This window comes from Magnolia sinica, chromosome 7 (genome assembly GCF_029962835.1).
Source record: "Magnolia sinica isolate HGM2019 chromosome 7, MsV1, whole genome shotgun sequence".
Classification (NCBI taxonomy): Eukaryota; Viridiplantae; Streptophyta; class Magnoliopsida; order Magnoliales; family Magnoliaceae; genus Magnolia; species Magnolia sinica.
Window position 1 is genome coordinate 66043364 of NC_080579.1, and position 20890 is coordinate 66064253.

Below are 20890 nucleotides of genomic sequence, written 5' to 3' on the forward strand. Positions count from 1 at the left end.
AGGGAGAGTGGCGTTGGAGAGTGGCTTTGGGAGATGGGATGGACGCCTGGATAAATAGATACATCACGGTGGGCCTGTCTACAAAACTGAATGTTCGTGGATAAAGACCGGCGGGGGTAGGACGCAATCCGCGTTAAAAAAAAGTTGTATGAGTTGGATCTATGATTTGGACGGTTTTGATTCCAATACAAGTAAGTCTTTGTGCACGGTTGAAGAATCAGCGCCATTTTTAAATGGTGATGAACTCAAGTAACACAGCTGTAAGCCGCTCAATAACAGGTTAACGTACACATTTTTTATGCTTATCCCTTTCATATTTTAAATCAATAGTGCATGTGTTTTTCTTTTTCCTGTTGTCATGATTTAACGAGTAACCATCACGGGGCTGCACTATGAACATGACACATGTAAAAAATTTATAGGTATTAATGAAATCAGTAATATACTTTCGACGAATTTGAATGACTGGTCTCATAAATGTTTGACCTGCATTATTAGTGGACCAATATTATTTTTGATTCATAGCATGTTTATATGGTGTCCTAAACCTAAACCTAAACTTACACCTAAAACTAATACCTAAAACTAAACATCATGGTGGGGATAGTGCCCTCGACCATTGATTCCTTCATGAGACCCACCATGGTGGTTATTTGAAGTAAGAAACATTCCAGATATTACTTCTTGGGTTTTGAATGGCATGTGAAACACCTTATGTCAACCAAGAGTGTTGCCTTTGTCTTGTCAAAGGAATGCTTTCTAAAATTTTTAGAAGATCACAACTTTCTGAGTCTATTAGATAATATCTGCTACAGTTTTAGCTTAAGGAAATACAGAATGTCTTAGTCAATGGGAGGAAATACATACCATAATCAGTTTGGTTTAGACCTCATACTCTCATTCTCACTTTCTCTCTTTTCCCTTCTCTTTTCTCTCCTCTCTCCCCTAGGGTTTCTCAAATTCGTATGAGGTGAGAGAGAGAGAGGGTGGGTCCTTATATAGGCCCAGGTTTGATGGAAATGGCCCCAGGGCCAAGGTATACTTAGGTTATATCCAAAGGGCGTCTGTTTCAGCCTAACGGAGCACTTTTGGTGGCCCCTTTTTCACGTGCGGTCGGACTTAAGCTCCCTGACCATGGATCTAGGTCAGGCTGAGTTTTCGTTCTGATCAAGTTTACAGATCGACTGTGGCGGACCAGTTTCAGTTCAACGGTCACAGGCACTCGATCAGGGCCACAAGTGCATTGCCATGTATGGGACATTTCTCCTGATTCGAGGGTGTATTTGGGTCAGATTCTGACGGTCTGAATCCTTATATTTGGCCCGCAAGAGACACGACTCAGATTACTTAAATTCGGATTTTATTTCTAAAGATATTCACGTTTCTCACATACTTTGCTCCAGGCTCAAGTTGTGTATTTATAGACACAATTAGGACTTGATTTCTGAGGGAATTGTCAAGTCCAGTAATGCAGTCATAACTGTATAGTTTTACGGTTACCGGACTTTCAACGTGCGGTCCAGGTCCGATACGGAGTTTCGGTATGCTCCTGAGAGAAACCGGGTTTAGGGATGGATTCTAGATTTCAGGATAATGTAACGTCAATGATACTGCATGGTTTGGGTCTTACAGATCATATTTAAAGTGATTAGTGCTAATTTCATAAGCACTCTAGTTTAACACTTGCTAAAATTAACCTAATTTCTAAAGGTTTTGGTTCTGGGTGATTTCTGCCTGAGGTGGTACTCGGGTCCTTGTACGGATTTTTCTGAGACGTTACAATCTACCCCCTATGTATATTAGAAAGCTATGACGAACATCTTTTTACATTCTTTAGACCATGATGTTTGGGAAATTGTTGAAAATGGATATGTGCCACCAACTGAACAAGTGGTACTGGATAATAGTTCTACCGTCTCTTAACCAAAACCAAAAGTCATGTAGCATGACCATGAAAAACAAATGAAAACATGTGAAGCCAAAGCAATGAATGCTATTTATTGTGCAGTTTTACAAGAAGCGTTTAATCAAATCTGTATGTGTAAAACTTCAAAAGAAGCCTGGGATTTATTGGAAACTACCCATGAAGGAACAAGCATAGTAAAGAGGTCAAAGCTGCAGCTTTTGACAACCCAATTTGAACATATGAAAATGGAAGAACATGAGACATTTATGGAGTTTTTGACAAAGTTAAATAACATATTTAAGTCCATGTGGGGACTTACAGAGAAAATACCGGTACCTTAAGTTTGTAGGAAAATATTGAAATCCTTATTGGAACGCTTCAACTCCAAAGTCACCACCATTAAAGAATGTAGAAATATTAATGAAATGAAGATAGAGGAACTGGTGGGATCTCTACAAACCTTTGAGCTACTCTTTAAAACACCAACAAAATTCAAAAACAATGTTCTTAAGGCCTCTAAAACCATAACACCTATAGAGGAAGAAGAAAGTGAGAATGAAGATGTTAATGAGGAGGTGGCTCTTTTAGCGAAACGGTTCAAAAGATTCTTCAATAAGAACCATGGAAAAACATACAACAACAAGGCGAAACAATAGAACAATAAGTGCCAAAAAGGCAAATCCTTCAGAAAGTCTAAAGAACCCCAATGTTACAACTGTCGTAAGTATGTCCATCTATCCATTGAATGTCCCACAAAGAAATCAAAAGGAAGGGCTATGACAGCCACATGGGATGACACCGATAGAGGTGGGTAAGATCCGACCCGACTCGTTGGATCTGACTTGACTGAAACGGTCAGATCCGATGCGACCCAAACTGAAAGCCAGGGTCAGGTCAGATCGAGTAAACCCACTCGGATCCAACGCCAAACTGAGTCGAGTTCGGGTCATGTAGCAACTTGATTCGATTCGATCCGATCCGGACCGGAATCGAGTAGTATAAAGTCAGATTTTACCTTTACCCTTCTTCTACCCGAACCCTAACCCTACCCGCAGCCCGAGCCGACTTCCTCTCCTTCCCTCCTTTCTCTCCTCCTTTCTCTCCCTCTCTCTCCCGATTTCCCTCCTCTCCTTCTTTCTCTCCTCCCTTCTCTCCCTCTTTCTCTCCCGATTTCCCTCCTCTCCTTCTTTCTCTCCTCTTTTCTCTCCCTCAATCTCCTGATTTCCCTCATGTTTCCTTCCTAGCACTGGCTCGGCTTAACTAAGCCCAGTCTGAATTAACCGGACAGACTCAACTCGATCCAACTCAATTTCCTTGGCCGAGTTGGACTCGGTTTAAGTCAAGCCAGCAAGGAATTGATTCGGATCAAGTCAGCCCTGTTGGACTCAGTCCCGAATCCGATCAAGTTCGGGTCAGGTACTTATAAAAATTAGATCGAGTCGAGTTAGACCTAATTCAGTCTGACTTGAATCAGTGCCCACCTCTAGACACCGATGACTCCAACTCAGAAACTAGTGAGTCTGAAAGTGATGGAGACCAAAAGTCATTAAAAATACTCATGGCCTCCACCACTGCAGTCATCCCCAATCTAAAGGACAATGAGGGGATAGATGAGCAACAAATCAAAAAGACACCCTCCTCGGATGAAGAAGAAGAAGAAGAAGAAAGAGAAAATATACATGACGCATATGATTAACTCTACACTCATAGTATTAATGTGCTAAAAAAGCTTGGCATTACTGACAGTAAAACCAAGCAACTATAAAAAGACCTGGATATAATGATTTTCTTTTCCATATGGAGTACTCTGCTAGGCTGAATATTTTCCTAGTATACCTGCCTATTGGAATTTCCATTTTCCCTTCAATTTCAAGCTGGATCTCTTTTCCCTACATGGTGGTTTGTTATTATATCAATTGTCTTTATGTGTTTCCTCATCCATTTTCTTTATTTATTCGTAGTATTGATAATTCCAGTTTACACTTAGTTCCTAAGGGAGTCATTACTTTTCACCATTCCAGCTTTTGGAGGTACATTTTCTTGGGATGGAGGTGGCGCTCCTTTAGAGAAGCTGATGAAGACATTACCCATCAGGTAGGTTTCCTTTTCCACTTAATGTTCATTTATGGATAAGTTTGTCTATACCTAAGAAATGGGTTATACATTCTGAATCGTGTTTGGGGTGTATTATTAGTGTTATTTCCACTAAAATCTATTTTCTTCTGTATTAAAATATCATCATCTCTAGAAAAATGATTACTCAATTGTTATTTATTTTACGAATTATCTTGATGAAGGGGTGGAAACTGATAAATATCCAAGAATATAGAGATAGGTAACTGCACTGCCAAAGACCCTATCATCAGCTAGCTGAATGAGACCTAATTTCCAAGCCAGAAAGCCTCCAACTGGAAAAACTATTCCTGAAAAATGTTCTATTGTGCACATTGGAATAGAGTTAGGATCCGAACCTGGCCAAATCCGATCCGACTCAGTTTTCCTGACCGAGTCGGACTCGGATCGGTTAAGGCCAGCATGAGTTAGGATCAAATTGAGTCAGATGACCCTGACTTGGTCCCGGATCGGACCGAGTTCGAGTTAGGCCATGCAAAACTCGGACCGAGTCTCTAACCCTAGGTGTGGCGAATGGCCCATTATGATTCATATGATCATCCCATGATGGGACCATTCTCCATGGACCCCATCATGATGTTTATTTTCCTAGTGTGAAAGGGCCATCTAGACCTTGCATTTTTTATGGAGAAGGGATCTCCACCGTTAATTTTGATTGGTGGGCTCACATGTAATGGGACCCACTTGATGTATGTTTGTAATGCACAGAAGGGAGGGCTCATAGTGGCGGAGCCCTCCATCACTCGTTCTCTCTCTCCCTCTCTCTCCCTCTTTTTCCCTATTTGATGGCCCACCTTGAAGAATGGATTAGATCCACACCGTGGGTAGTGGAAATCCCACTGTGATATATGTACTTTGTATCCACACTGTCCGTGAGATCATGGATGGTGGGGCCTGCTGCATATGTGGTGGTCCACACCGTCCAGTCCACTGGATGTGGACCCCACCTATGAGGTACATGTATTTCGTCCTTGGCTGTCCGTCCAGACGTCCAAGGCCTGGATGCTGGTATACTTTTAAAAATAAATAAATTTATATATATATATATACACATCATATATGTATATCTAGTAGGCCCCACGTGGGACCCACCTCTGTAGAAGAGGATTGGCCGGTGTGCGCTAACACTAGCTATATAGCAGCTGTATTATAGTCATCAAGTTCTATGGGTCGGCCGTGAGGTACGTGTGCATCCACACCGTGGCTGGACAGTGGGACCACCTGATGTATGGATCTCATCCTCGCCGTCCGTCCATTTGGATGGGACCCACCATATATATGTTTTATACCCACACTGTTCATTTATTTTGTATCCAAACCATCCGTTTGATGGACGGTGGGTCAGCACCTGTAGCAAATAGCTGATGTGCTTATGTCAGCAAGTTGTGGGTCTGATCATGGGTATATGTTACATCCAACCGTCCATCTGCTGGGTCACACCAGCTATATAGCTGTTGCAGTGACGTCAGCAAGTGTGGGCTTGATCATGAGTTATGTGTTAGATCCAAACTGTCCATCCACCTGTGAGCTCGTCTTAAGGCTTGAGACAAGAATTAAGACAGATCTATCTATCAGATGGACCACACTGCAAAATTTAGTGGAGGATTGAATGTCCACCATTGAAATCATTTGGAGTCACAGAAGTTCTGGATCAATATGAAATTTGTTTTTCCTCCTAATCTAGGCCTTTGTGACCTTATGAACAAATTGGACGGAAAATAAACATTATGGTCGCCCTGTGATTGGTAGAAGTGAAAATCATTACCTCCACTGCTAGTGTAATATGGTCCAGATGATCTTTTGATGTGATTCATTTTTTTTTGGTAAGGCTCTAAAATAATCTCTAAAAATATATGAATGGTGTAGATAGTAGAATACAAGACGATGGGTCCCACTTGAAGTGTATATGAGGCCCTTTGTTACAGCCCATGTGATGCAACCCACTTGATGTGTATGAGGCCTATTGTTGCGGCCCATGTGATGCAACCCACTTGACGTTTATGAGGCCCATTGTTGCAGCCCATGTGATGCAGGCCACTTGATGTATTAGAGGCCCACGAGTGAGGCCCAATGCGATGTATATGAGGCCCACGAGTGAGGCCCAATGCGACGTATATGAGGCCCATGAGTGAGGCCCAATGTGATGTATGAGGCCCTTTGAGCGAGGCCCATGGAGATGTATGTGAGATCCTTGTGTAAGGCCCAATATGATGTACATGAGGCCCATTGTGAAGGATGAGGCCCACCTATGATGTATGTGTTATATACACGCGTTGTCAATCCTTTTCCTATATAATTGGAGGGCCGAGAGCCTCGTTATGATTCCGATTTCGATTTTCAAACGGACCGCACCTTAGGACAATAGTGGTTAAATGTCCACCATTGTAAGCTTTCCTAGGGCCCATTGTTAAGCCCATTTCCACCCCTACCCATTGGGCTAACCCAGACTGTTGGGCCCCCATTGATGATGATACCTTCCACCGCCCTTGCAGGGGACCCCGCCTTAGGATATATGATATGCTAGTACATTAATATAGGTTATGACAGTCTAACATGGGTCGTACCATAAAGACTACTTCGTGCCTAATGGAGTGTATCATTCCACTCCTACTTCTTGTATGTGATATATGGGTTAAGACTGGTTATTGGCTGCTATATCTGATAATCATGTTAGCGTACTTAGTCTAGTAGGACACAATGAGAACATGCTTAATATTGCATCATGATACATGCCCATATGCATCATTTGTATGCCTATTATGAGGAGTGTTTGATCATAGCATACGCCGTTGGGCTAAGACATTTATGGGACTCCTTATGAGACCAAGTGGAAACATGAGCGCACGAGTACTGAATACCAGTAGGTCATGTCTCCCACTGTGTCGTGGTCGGTTAAGAGGGGGTGTGGCCTTATCCGCCCAAGTGAGGGGGTTGTAGGCTAGGCTGAGTTTGACCAGCTCATAAATGAGTCTGCTATCGACGAGCTGAGTAGATATTCGTACACTACTAGTCAAGAGGATAGTGTGGTCTCTTTCACTCACTGGGCTGTATGGCTAGGGAGGCGGCAGTTAGTGTGGAGTGTACTAGACCCCCGTGATATCCCAAAGGGGAATCATACTGATATATGTACTTGATGAGGACTGACATGCTTGTATTACATCTCGCATATGACATTTGGCTACATAGGCCTCGCATCGCATGGCTTTGGTATGGTCGATAGCATTCATGCCTTGCATCACATAACCTTAATACGACTGATAGTATTCATGGACTTACTAGTATATTTCTGCATTACTCTGATATTACATACTTGACACTTGCCCTGCGCACACACTTACACCACCCTCTAAGCTTTTCATAAGCTTATGCACGACCGTTGCGTGCAGGTGGGGTTGGATTACAACAGCGCTAAGGCAGGGGCACGTGGCAGATTATTTTGGAGCTTTTTGATCACCTTGTATTTCCCCTTTCCGCATTGTACTCAAAATTTTTGATATAGTGAATATGTGGTGATGTTATTTTGTGACTTGATTATGCTTGTGGTTATGCTCCATTACAAAAATAATCATATGGAAAATTCTCGTAGGATCCCAGGATCAGAATCTAGCATATGGGTGCCAGGAGCTAAGAATGGGGCACTACAGAGGTTGTTGACGCTGAATTCTACAATCAGGAATTCTGTGAGCCCGGTTTCCAAGTTTGGGGTGTGACAGTGCCTCTGGATGACCGAAGGTGAGAAGACTTCACTAACTAAAGATGCTTCTTGTATATTTTACGGCTTAGAGATTGGACCAGTTGGAGGTGCCTCCTATAGGATAAGGGGCTTGAACTCTTGACAAGAGTCGATGCATGGATAAATTGGGCTAGACAGAGAGGAGATTCTTCCTTGATGATACTGATAGTATGGGTGCCTAATGTACTAAGACCTGCTTGATGCTGTGGCAGGGGATTGGAGTATTGTGCATTCCAATTTTGTTGTTTCTTCTTTTGTTGCGGTTGTCCCTGTTGAGGTGTGAATTGTGTGCCTTCGAAAGAGGTGACAAAATTGTCTTCTTTCGTTGGATAGGGGATAGGAACAGTTTCGTTACCATTCTCATATTCGATATGCCTTCCTTCCACTATCGGCTATACTGGGGAGGCCTAATGTGGCCACCAAGGGGAGATCATCACAACCCTTATTCTAGCTTTGACTTGTTCCACGGCATAGATGAGTTGGGTAAAGTTGGGATATGGATATAAGACAAGATATCCAAAGATACTCAGGTTTGCAGAGTAGACGATTATGGAGATTTGCTCCTCATCGTCGATGGGTGTCTTCATTCTGTAAGCCATGTCTCGCCACCATCCAACATAAGCTGACAATGATTCATCATTCTCTTGCTTTAATGCAGCAAGATCTACCCTTCTAGGCGTTGAGTTAAGAATGTACGCGAAACGATCAACAAATGCTTGAGAAAGTTGCTCCCAAGTCTTGATTCAATGGTTGTCCGGTGACGTGTACCAATCTAATGCATCACCTTTCAAAGACTTCTGAAATAGACAGATCAATGCTCTGTCATTACTTGTTATGGCATCAAGCTTACCATAGAATGTTCCTAGGTGTGTTATGGGGCAACTGATACGTCAAATCTTTTGAATTTTGGTACCTCAAATTCTTGAGGTATCTTTGCATCAAGGAAGAGATAGAGATCCCTGAACTTGGTGGATGGAAGTTCCACCCCCTATTACTTCTACAACTTCCTTTTCATCTCTTGAATTTGCTCACAAATTTGTTTAATTTTAGATGTACCATATGGGAGGGGTTTTGCCCTCTTGCTAAGGTTGAACTACCCACTCTCATAATAATTAGTCTTATTGGTGCACTTATGACTTCAACTTAAAGGGTATTGGACCTAGTGATTACTCCCATCATAGAAAGCTTATTGAACTGGGATCGGGAAAGGAGACTACAAAGAAACCCTGGTTGTAGGAGGATATTGAAATTGACTAGAATTCTTGTTAGGAGGAGGATGTTGGAATTGATTAGGAATCCTGGCTACGCAGTGTGATTGGAAATGGTTCCCATTTGTGGGAGGATACTGGGAAAAAATGCCTTGAGGTGGAGAGTTGTTTTGGCTGAAGGTCTCCATTAGGAAGGTATCGGAAGTCCTATGTGGATCTTGAAAGTTGTGATTAGATTGTACTAGAGCTTGAAAGAGGCATAAGAGATGGTGGTTGTTGTTGTCATGTTAGGCCATCTTGGAGGTTTTGTGGACTTCTTTCTTGCACAAATCAATGAAGCATTACTTACATGATCTTTATATTTTGGGCTAGCTCTTGGATGCAGCAGATTGACACTGGTTTTACTGGATGTTTCTGTGGGGGAAAGCCTTCTTCGTGGTTGGCCATGACCATTTAGGATCTGGTATGGATTATGTTATGATAGAAAGTAATTCGAGACAGTCTTGCTCAGGTAGGCGTAATGGTTTTTGATTTTTTTTTTCAAGGTTTTAGAATTGAAATGAATGCAAATGTAGATGCAAGTGCATAAGGATTGTTAACCTTGAGGAATTTGTGAAATCGTGTTTTTCAAGTTAGATCACAATTGGTGTGACTAGCATAACCCTAGAAGAGTCACCATTCTTTGGATGTTGGGACCCCGGGCTGGAATTGACTCAAGGTCTGCTTTCTCAACGAGTTACCTCTTTCGAGGGCTTTACACTGTGATTAAGTGATTATATTTGACCAAAGTCACCACTAGCCAATTTCTTCGTCTCTACAATTGTTAAGTATCAAATATTACATATTTTCCCCCATTTATATCTTGGTTTTATGAACATGATAATGCTTAATAGTATATTTTATACATGTTTGTGTTGCAAGGTGAACTTGAGAGCTTAGAGTGAAAACGATGCTAAAAGTGTGGATTTAATGCTTAAGAATCACCAAGATAAGGAATGGATCTTAGGAGACCAAGATTGAAGAATTCACATGCCAAAGATCCAAGGAAACTAAGTGATAAAGGAAAAGAATCGAAGATTTGAAGTGAAAAAAAAGAATCCTGAAAACAAATTCTGGGACCAGAAAAGTATAATTCTGAAAAACTGTCAAAATCACCTTCGATCATATCGAAAGACCTTCGATGCATCGAAGATCATATCGAAGATACTTAGATGTATCGAAGGTAGAATAAAAAATTATAGGATTTTTAAGTCAAACTTGTTGGATAGTTCTGGACCAATTTCAATGATATCGAAAGACCTTCGATGCATCGAAGCTTATATCGAAGATCATATCAAAAGACCTTCGATGCATCAAAGCTTATATCGAAGATCAAATCAAAAGACCTTCGATGTATCAAAGCTTATATCGAAGATCACATCAAAAGACCTTCGATGCATCGAAGCTGTTTACGAGAATCCTACGCGGAGTGAGAAAATTTGAGATGATTTCTGGATTTTTCAAAATAGTTTGAAGAAGGGAGTGTAAGTGTCATAGTTTATAGCCCTTTGTGTTGTCAAATTTATGGTGCCAAAGACACTATTATGAAGCTGGCATCTGTGAAGAATAATGCTCTACTCAAGATCAACTTAGGTTGACAAGCACTGTTCACAAGTCAAGAATCGCAAGAAACTTTCAAGTTCAACCTCAAGATCTCAAGAAGCTTTCAAGCTCAATCTCAGGATCTCAAAAAGCTCTTAAGTTTAAACGACATCAAGACTTCAAGCTCCATTACTTTCAAAGGTCACTCGTCTCTAAAGTTTCAATGTCCTTACTTCACTATTGAGGTATGACTGACCTTAGGTTGACCTTTAGAGTAGGCCATTTTAGATACATAATTCATATATTTTATATAAGTGAGTTTGGTCTGTTCTAAGACTAGTCCTGGACTTTGTTCAACTAGTCCTAGCACTGCTTTGACCTGTCTAAACATTTTCTGGATCAGTCGTAAGTTTGTTACAAAAATCAAAAATTTTCTGTTAGGCTTCGACTAGTCCTGGGGACTGTTCGACCAGTTGTAGGAACAGTGTCGACTGCATCTTCAACCAGTCGTAGACCTATGACTCAAAGAACAACGTTGAAATTCGGCCACTTACGACCAGTCTAAGGGATCCTATGACCAGTAGAAGGAGACCTACGACCAGTTGAAGGAAACCTACGACCAGTCGTGAAACTGCCAAATCGTATCACGCCCGAATTTTCAAATATCTGTTGGTTTTACGACCAGTCGTAGAGGTCCTTAGACCAGTCGAAGACGTGATTTGCTCACCTATAAATAGAGCACGAATCTCAGAATAAATAAAGCAATTCAAGTTAATTTAATTCGGTCTTTTGATAGATAAGTCAGTGCTCCATTTAAGCTAAGTCTGTATATTTAATATTCTCTTTCTTTATCTTTGTTAATTGATTTTGTTTCTTGCATTCCACTCTAATCTGAAAAGAGGAATTGTTGTTTTCCTTTTTCTGGAATCAAAATCAATTAGAGCTAGCCCTTTTGTTTTAATTTAAAATCTATTAGAACCTAGAACCATTATAAAGTGAGTATTGGACATTGAACTTTGACATTCAAATCTCTACTCCGACTTGGTTCTTTTAGGCTGCTACAATGAAGGAGAAAATCAGGTATTTTACAATTTGTGTAATTTACATTGTTTGGTTTTATTTGAGGTTAAGCTAGAAATATCTCAAAGTTGTTGGTTATCTGAAGAGAGCCAGAAAACTCAGAAGTGAGGGTTTTTGAATTGTGTAAGCCCTTTGAAAAAGACACAATTGTGAAGGCTTTAAGTGAACCTGTGAAAACCTATTTGATAGTGAACGCTAATATCCCCTATGTGAGGATATTAGGAATGGAGTAACATTCTGTGTGGCTGTTGTTTAACAGTTGGTGAACACACAGGCGAACCACTATAATTCTTTGTGTTGTGGATGTGTGATTTATATTTCCTATATTTTATCATTCAGAATTGTGGAATGTATGTGTGGATGAGAATGTTGTAAATTTTACATTTCAAGCTCAGTGGGGAATGTTGTAATAATTTAGATTTACATTTGAGCATTATATTTTTGCTATCTCTTTATTATATTGAGCTTCAGTTTCTCTATTTGTTCTAGAAATAAGGTTGTCCTACCATAAACTTTAGTTTTTGGTGTAAGGTTGTCCTTAGAACAATTTTTGTTTCTATTTCTCTATTTTATGTTGCCTTCTATTCCTATATTGTGATTGGTATATAGTGCTATCTATTCTTTGTTTCATAATCCACAGTATTTAAATTTAATTCCCCCCCCCCCCTTAGGACATATAGTTTGGCCATTTCAAGTGGTATCAGAGCCTAATAGCTCGCTTTTATTGCTTTTTATTTGGATTTAATTCCTGAGCTAACGATCTCAGCTATATAAAAGATGTCAAATTTTGATAGCCTATCAGTCACTAGGCCTCCACCCTTTGATGGCTTCAACTATGCCTATTGGAAAGCTAGGATGAGGATCTTCCTCAAATCCATGGATGAAAGTGTGTAGCTATCCAGAGTGAATGAATGGACCCCTCCTACCACTGAAGTAACTGGGATTGATGGTTCAAAATCTATGAAAATTACACCATATTTCTCTTGGACCACACTTCAGAAAACTAAGAGTAGTGCAAATGCTAAAGCACTAAATGCAATTACTTGTGCACTATCACCGGATGGATTCAAAAGAATTATATCCTATGATTCTGTAAAACATGCTTGGGATATATTAGAAATGACACACGAGGGTACTTTAATTGTCGAGAAATCTAAGATACAAATCCTCACAACTAAATTTGAGGAAATATGTATGGAAGAAAATGAAATGTTTATAGACTTCTATACCAGATTAAATGACATTGTAAACTCTATGTGGGGTCTAGACGATAAAATTCCTAAAAGCAAGATATGTGCTAAAATACTATGCTCACTTCCTGAACGGTTCAATTCTAAAGTAACCGCAATCCAGAAACTTCGTGATACGGACAATATGAGGGTTGAGGAATTAGTTGGCTCATTACAGACTTATGAGTTAACCTTTAAAGCTCCAAAAGGTAAATCTATTGCTTTAAAAACTTCTAAAAATAGTTTTCATGAAAATGATTTAAACTCTGATTGACAAAACTCTGAGGATGATATGGCTCTTTTGGCAAAGAGATTTTATAAAATTTTTAAAAGTAAAAAGAGGGTTGATTTTCAAAAAGCATTTGATAAAAAGAAACCTAAACCTAAAACTAAAAAATCTTTAAAAGACAGTCAATGTTACAACTGCCATGAGTATGGGCATTTGGCTAAAAAATGTCCTAATAAGGGCAAGTAAAAAAAGAAAAGTATGATGGCTACTTGGGATGAGTCCTCTGATTCTGAAGTCTCTTCTGAATCAAAAGATTCTGAAACTGAGTCAAGGTGTGATATTAAGGCCCTTATGACTCTAGCTAAATTCACTTTTTCAGATAATGATGACTCGACTAATGAAGAAAATCTGAATAGTGAATATGAAAATGAAGATGATCTTCAAGATGCTTACAATGCCCTATACAAGGAAAGTTGTAAAATTGATGTGAAATTGAAACTTCAAAAAGAGAAATTTTCTAAACTCAACGAAATTTATGAATCCCTTGTTTTAGAAAAGTCCCATATTTCAGACTGTTTTGAAAAAAACAAAATGCGATTTAAATTTTTAAACCTCCTAGTTTGAAAATCTTAAATCTGAAAACGAACAACTAAAACATGAAGTCTCTTCTCTCTTGAGTGTAAAGGAAACCTGGAAATATGCCCAAGGTGATCCTAAATTAGAAAAACTCTTATCTGGATCGAGAAAATGTAGCGATCGATCCGGTCTGGGCTATGACAAGAGTGTTCCTCCTAAACCAAAGAATACTTCTCCCACGTTTGTAAAGCGAGAGATCTTAAACTCAAAAGGGAAATATCAAATGTTTTCTAAAAACTTTAAATCTTTTCAAAAACCTAAAAGACATATCAACTATAAAAAGTAAAACTAAAGTCCTTTGGCGGAAAAGATAGTTGATTTACTTAAGAAGTTTCTAAAGTCTAACTCACTAGGTCATACTTATAACTCTTACAATCGAAAGAAGACCTGCTATCCTCCTAAACCTACAATGGTTATGAAATGGGTTCCAAAGGTCACTTGCTTGGTTGCCCACACCACTTTCAAAGCAATAAGTCATTCTAAGTGGTACCTAGATAGTGGATGCTCCAGGCATATGATAGGCGACAAGGCTTTATTCACTGATCTCTAAGACATGACTGACGGTTCAGTCACATTTGGAGATGACAGCTACTGCAAGATTATGGGCCAAGGTACGGTTCAACTCTATAACCTTCCTTTGATTAAAAATGTGTTGTATATTGACGAACTGAAACATAATCTTCTAAGCATATCTCAGATTTGTGATAATAAACATAGTGTACGGTTTTCTAATTAAAGCTGTGAGATTCTAAACAACAAGGGTTCAATAATACTAAGTGGACGTAGAACGTCTGAAAACTACTATATTGTTAGTGAATCCAGCTCATCTAATCAATCATGTTACATGGTCCAAACAGACGAGACTGATTTGTGGCACAAATGTTTTGGACATGTACACTATTGAAATTTACATAGATTGAGCAAATGGGAACTTATAAGAGGTCTACCCAAACTACAAAAATTAGATAAAATATGTGGTGAATGTCAGATTGGCAGACAAACAAGGAACTCACACAAAAAGGTGAATTCTAATACCACATCAAGACCACTCGAGCTTCTCCATATGGATCTAGTAGGACCTACCAGGACAGAAAGTCAAGGTGGCAAAAGATATATTTTGGTAATAGTAGATGACTTTACCAGATATACATGGGTTGTCTTCTTAAGGGACAAATTAGAAACCCGTGAAGAAGTAAAAAATGTTCTCAAAAGGATTTAAACTGAAAAAGGTTCTCAAGTCAGTAAGATTCGTAGTGATCATAGATCTGAATTTGAGAATAGCGGTTTTGAGAAGTTTTGTAGCGACCAGGGAATATTACATGAATTCTCAGCGCCCAAAACTCCACAACAAAATGGTATAGTTGAAAGGAAAAATATAGTGCTTCAAGAAATGGCTAATGTCATGTTGAATTGTATGAAACTCTCTAAGAATCTTTGGGCTGAAGCAGTCAATACAACTTAATATATTATTAACTGGGTTTACACTAGTAAAGGTAATAATAAAACGGCTTACGAAACGTGGTTCGGTAAAAAGCCTACTATCAAATACTTTCGAGTTTTTGGCAGCAAGTGCTATATTTTACGAGATCATGAATATCTGGAAAAGTTTGATACGAAGAGTGATGAAGGGGTCTTTTTAGGATACTCTTTAAACAGTCGAGCTTATAGGGTTCTGAACAAAAGGACCGATGTGATTCAAGAATCCATCAATGTGGTCATTGATGATCACTTAAACACACCAGTCTCAAATTCAGCTAATGATGAAGTACTAGTAATTGATAAATCTAATATTTCATCTAATCAGACTGATTTTGAACTGAGGACTGTTAAAGATCATCCAACCACACAGATTCTTTGAAACCCTCTCACTGGTGTTCGTACCTGTAGACAACTTGAGGATATATGCAATTACGTATGTTTTACATCTCAGATAGAACCATCTAACGTAAAAGAAGCTCTTGCTGATGAAAACTGGATTGTTGCGATGCAAGAAGAACTTAACCAATTTGTAAGAAATGATGTTTGGTATCTCGTACCTAGACCTAAAGATAAACACATCATTGGAACCAAATGGATTTTCAAAAATAAGTCTGACGAACTTGGCAACATAATTAGAAACAAGGCTAGACTAGTTGTAAAAGGTTACACTCAAATTGAAGGTATTGACTATGATGAAACCTTTGCACTAGTAGCACGTCTTGAATCAATCAGACTCTTTATATCCATTACATGTTTTAGAAAGTTTAAGATTTACCAAATGGATGTGAAAAGTGCATTTTTAAATGGCGATCTGCATGAGGAAGTTTATGTTGAACAACCAATAGGTTTTGAAGACCCTGAAAATGCTGATCATATGTATCGTCTTAAAAAGGCATTTTACGGGTTTAAAACAAGCTCCTAGTGCATGGTACGAGAAACTAACAAAGTTTCTATTAAGCCATAATTTTCAAATGGGATGTGTTGATAAAACTCTATTTATTAAAAAACATAAGGATCACATCTTATTAGTACAAATCTATGTTGATGATATCATTTATGGATATACCTGTACTGATATGACTATTGAGTTTGCAGATTTGATGAAATCTCAGTTTGAAATGAGCTTGGTTGAGGAATTGAATTATTTCCTCGGGTTGCAAGTAAAACAAAAACCTGATGGAATGTTCATTTCTCAATCTAAATATGCTATGAACTTGATTAAGAGATTTAGATTTGAGAATGGTAAGAACTTTGATACTCCTATGAGTACAACCTTGAAACTCTTAAAAGATTCTGCAGGTAAAAATGTGGATCTGAAATTATATCGGAGTATGATTGGTAGTCTATTGTATTTAATTGCTAGTAGACCCGATATCTCTCTAAGTGTTGGTATTTGTGCTAGATATCAGTCTGAACCTAAAGAGTCGCACTTAACTGCTGTCAAGCGGATTATAAGATATGTTGCAAGTACTGTTAATCTCGGTCTCTAGTATCCACATGAGACTAGTGTTCAATTAGCTGGGTACTCGGATGCTGACTGGGCTGGTAATTTTGATGATCGAAAATCAACCAGTGGTGGTTGTTTTTATATTGGAAACTGTTTAGTTTCTTGGTTTAGCAAGAAACAAAGTTCTATATCACTTTCAACAGCTAAAGCTGAATATATCGCAGCTGGTAATGCGTGTACACAGCTTGTTTGGATAAAATGTATGCTAAGTGATTATGGAATTAAACAGGATTCTATGTTATTATATTGTGATAATTCCAGTGCCATAAATATTTCAAAAAATCCAATTCAACATTCTCATACTAAGCACATTGATATTAGATTTCATTATATTCAGGAATTAGTTGAAGAAAACGTTATATCTTTGGAATATATCCTTACCGAGAATCAACATGCTGATATTTTCACTAAACTGCTCGACAAAAGCAGGTTTAACAAAATAAAATTTGATCTCAGCATGTGTATTTTAAAATGATTAATTATGCCTATTTGTATTATATTATATATTTGCTAGTTTAGTTTTCAAATCTTGAAAAATATGCAAAAATTAGATTTTTTTGGCCTGTACTCGACCAGTCGTGAGTATCCACGACCAGTCGTGAATCGCGTGGATTCACTTAAAATTTGGGAGAAATCATCTTCTTCTTTATTTCAACTTCACTCTCCAACGAGCCAACACACGACTAGTCGAACCCATCTTCCAAAATCTTCAAGGTTAGTGCTCCATTTACATTTTGCTTGTAGATTTGTGTCTAGATTGCTTCTATTTCTCTCTTGGAGTTGTCTATTTTGAATTTAGTTGGGATTTGGGATTTTTTTCTTTTGAAAAATCTGATTCGAGAAAACCCTTTTCTCAATCCTTTGGAACTCTTTATATTCTTGAAATCCTTATTGCATATGACTTCTAGAGGAAGAAAATCAACGTCCCATGGTCCGTCTTCTTCTTCCAGATCAGCCCCTATCACTAAGCGTCATCTGAGGGCTCTTGAGGACGATCCATCTTATGTTCGGGGCATCAGATTGCGTAATGTTATTGTTGAGCATCCAGTTGATATTAATCATGTTGCTCCTTTTGATATTTTTCCTATGCTCCAATCTGTAGGTTGGAATAACTTATTGCTTTGGGGTGGGCCAGCATACCGGTCCATTGCCCAATCCATGTTTGCATGCATATGCGCTTTCTCACTAGAAAATTTAACTTTTTTTATCTCCACAAGAGAAGAGCCATTTGAAGTTGATCATTATTTGATTTCAGCCCTTATGGATATTCTAGTGAATGATGAGGGTATTCCCATCCATATTTTAACTGATAAACCCTTTGTCGCTGAAAAACGCATGCTGACTAAGGACTTATGCAATTTAGATGTACAATGGACGCATAAAGGGAATGCGCTTCCTTCAAAATATCTGTTACCCAAATACAGAATTCTTCACAAAATCTTTGTGTCTAATTTGTATCCTCGGTCGGGTAATAAATCTGAATTGACGTCCTTCATGGTTCGTATTCTTCATTTTGTTGTTAGTGGTGTTAACATTTGTTTATCATCCTTGATTTGTCACTTCATCATTCAGTTTTGACTCCATCCTGGTCACAGTGACATTCCTTTTGGATATTTGATGACTGTGTTGGCTACACATATGTCAATCGACATGCCGGTTGGAGAGACCCCTATCCATCATCTGATATTTAACAATTTTAATATCAATAAGATGAAGCTGGATTTCCTTCCTGGCTAAGTTGATGGTGTTGGCAGTGCTGAAGCTGAATATGAGGAGGAAGCGGGTGATCTTCCTCCTGATGATATTAACATGGATGATATTTTTGAAGAACTTGAGTTCGATTCTACAAATGATCAAGATTATGAGCCTTCTTCGTTTGATGCACGTCTGAGTGCATTGGAAGATAAAGTTGAGAATTTAAATGTTAAGATGGAAAACATGTCTGTTGCCCATGATTTACAGTTCAAATATATGCGCAAATATCTTAGGCGCTTGAACAAAGGCATGCATCAACTTGATCCTTCCATTCCTGCGCCTTCATCTAGGTCAGATTAATATTTTTAAGATTACTGGTCTGTAATAACTTTATTACTCCTAACTAGTTTTGAGTTTGTCACTCTCTTTAACTTAGCTCAATTTATGAATTATGTGTGTTGCTTATGCTATGTTCTCATATCTTGACTAGTTACCTCTCATATTACTCATTGATTATTTCTCCTCAGCCATCTATTTTGTGCTTCCTTTGTCCTATTGTGACAAAAAGGGAGAGTATGGATATGTTTTGGATATGGATGTTGTCATGAGGAGGGAGTAGCATTGTATTATATGATGTTTTATGAGTATGTTACTCAGGGGGAGTATGTGCAGAAGTGTGAGCAGAGGTGTGCAGAGGTGGACTGTATGTTAAATAATATTTATTTACAAGTCTGCAGGATATCGGTTGATAACAACTGGTGCATGATCCTTTAATCAGATATTCTATGTTATGTAACATATCTTGAAAGTGCGTTTTGTCACTAATTTGACAAATGGGGAGATTGTAAGTGCCATAGTTTATAGCCCTTTGTGTTGTCAAATTTGTGGTGTCAAAGACACTATTATGAAGCTTGCATCTGTGAAGAACAATGCTCTACTCAAGATCAACTTAGGTTGACAAGCACTGTTCACAAGTCAAGAATCTCAAGAAGCTTTCAAGTTCAACCTTAAGATCTCAAGAAGCTTTCAAGTTCAATCTCAAGATCTCAAAAAGCTCTTAAGTTTAAACGACATCAAGACTTCAAGCTCCATTACTTTCAAAGGTCACTCGTCTCTAAAGTTTCAATGTCCTTACTTCACTATTGAGGTATGACTGACTTTAGGTTGACCTTTAAAGTAGGCCATTTTGGATACATAATTCATATATTTTATATAAGTGAGTTTGGTCTGTTCTAAGACTAGTCCTGGACTTTGTTCGACTAATCCTAGCACTGCTTCGACCTGTCTAAACATTTCCTAGATCAGTCATAAGTTTGTTACAAAAATTGAAAATTTTCTGTTAGGCTTCGACTAGTCCTGGGGACTGTTCGACCAGTCATAGGAACAATGTCGACTGCATCTTCGACCAGTTGTAGACCTACGACTCAAAGAACAACGTTGAAATTCGGCCACCTATGACCAGTCAAAGGGATCCTACGACTAGTCGAAGGAAACTTACGACCAGTCATGAAACTGCCAAATCTTATCGCGCCCGAATTTTCAAATATCTGTTGATTTTACGACCAGTCATAGAGGTCCTTAGACCAGTCGAAGACGTGATTTGCTCACCTATAAATAGAGCACGAATCTTAGAATAAATAAAGTAATTCAAGTTAATTTAATTCGGTCTTCTGAGAGATAAGTCGGTGCTCCATTTAAGCTAAGTGTGCATATTTAATATTCTCTTTCTTTAGCTTTGTTAATTGATTTTGTTTCTCGCATTCCAATCTAATCTGAAAAGAGGAATTGTTGTTTTCCTTTTTCTAGAATCAAAATCAATTAGAGCTAGCCCTTTTGTTTTAATTTAAAATCTATTAGAACCTAGAACCATTAAACTTATTTGATAGTGAACGCTAATATCCCCTATGTGAGGATATTAGGAGTGGAGTAACATTCTGTGTGGCTGTTTTTTAACAGTTGGTGAACACACAGGCGAACCACTATAATTCTTTGTGTTGTGGATGTGTGATTTATATTTCCTATCTTTTATCATTCAGAATTGTGGAATGTATATGTGGATGAGAATGTTGTAAATTTTACATTTCAAGCTCAGTGGGGAATGTTGTAATAATTTAGATTTACATTTGAGCATTATATTTTTGCTATATCTTTATTACGTTGAGCTTCAGTTTCTCTATTTGTTCTAGAAATAAGGTTGTCCTACCATAAACTTTGATTTTTGGTGTGAGGTTGTCCTTAGAACAATTTTTGTTTCTATTTCTCTATTTTAGGTTGCCTTGCATTCCTATACTGTGATTGGTATATAGTGCTATCTATTCTTTGTTTCATATTCCACAGTATTTAAATTTAATTTGGCATAGTCCTATTCACCCCCCCTAAGGACATATAGCTTGGCCATTTCAGGGAGTTCCCCACTTATAAATAAGGCTTCACAGGGCATTCTTAAGCATTATTCAAAGCATTCAAGAGCAAGA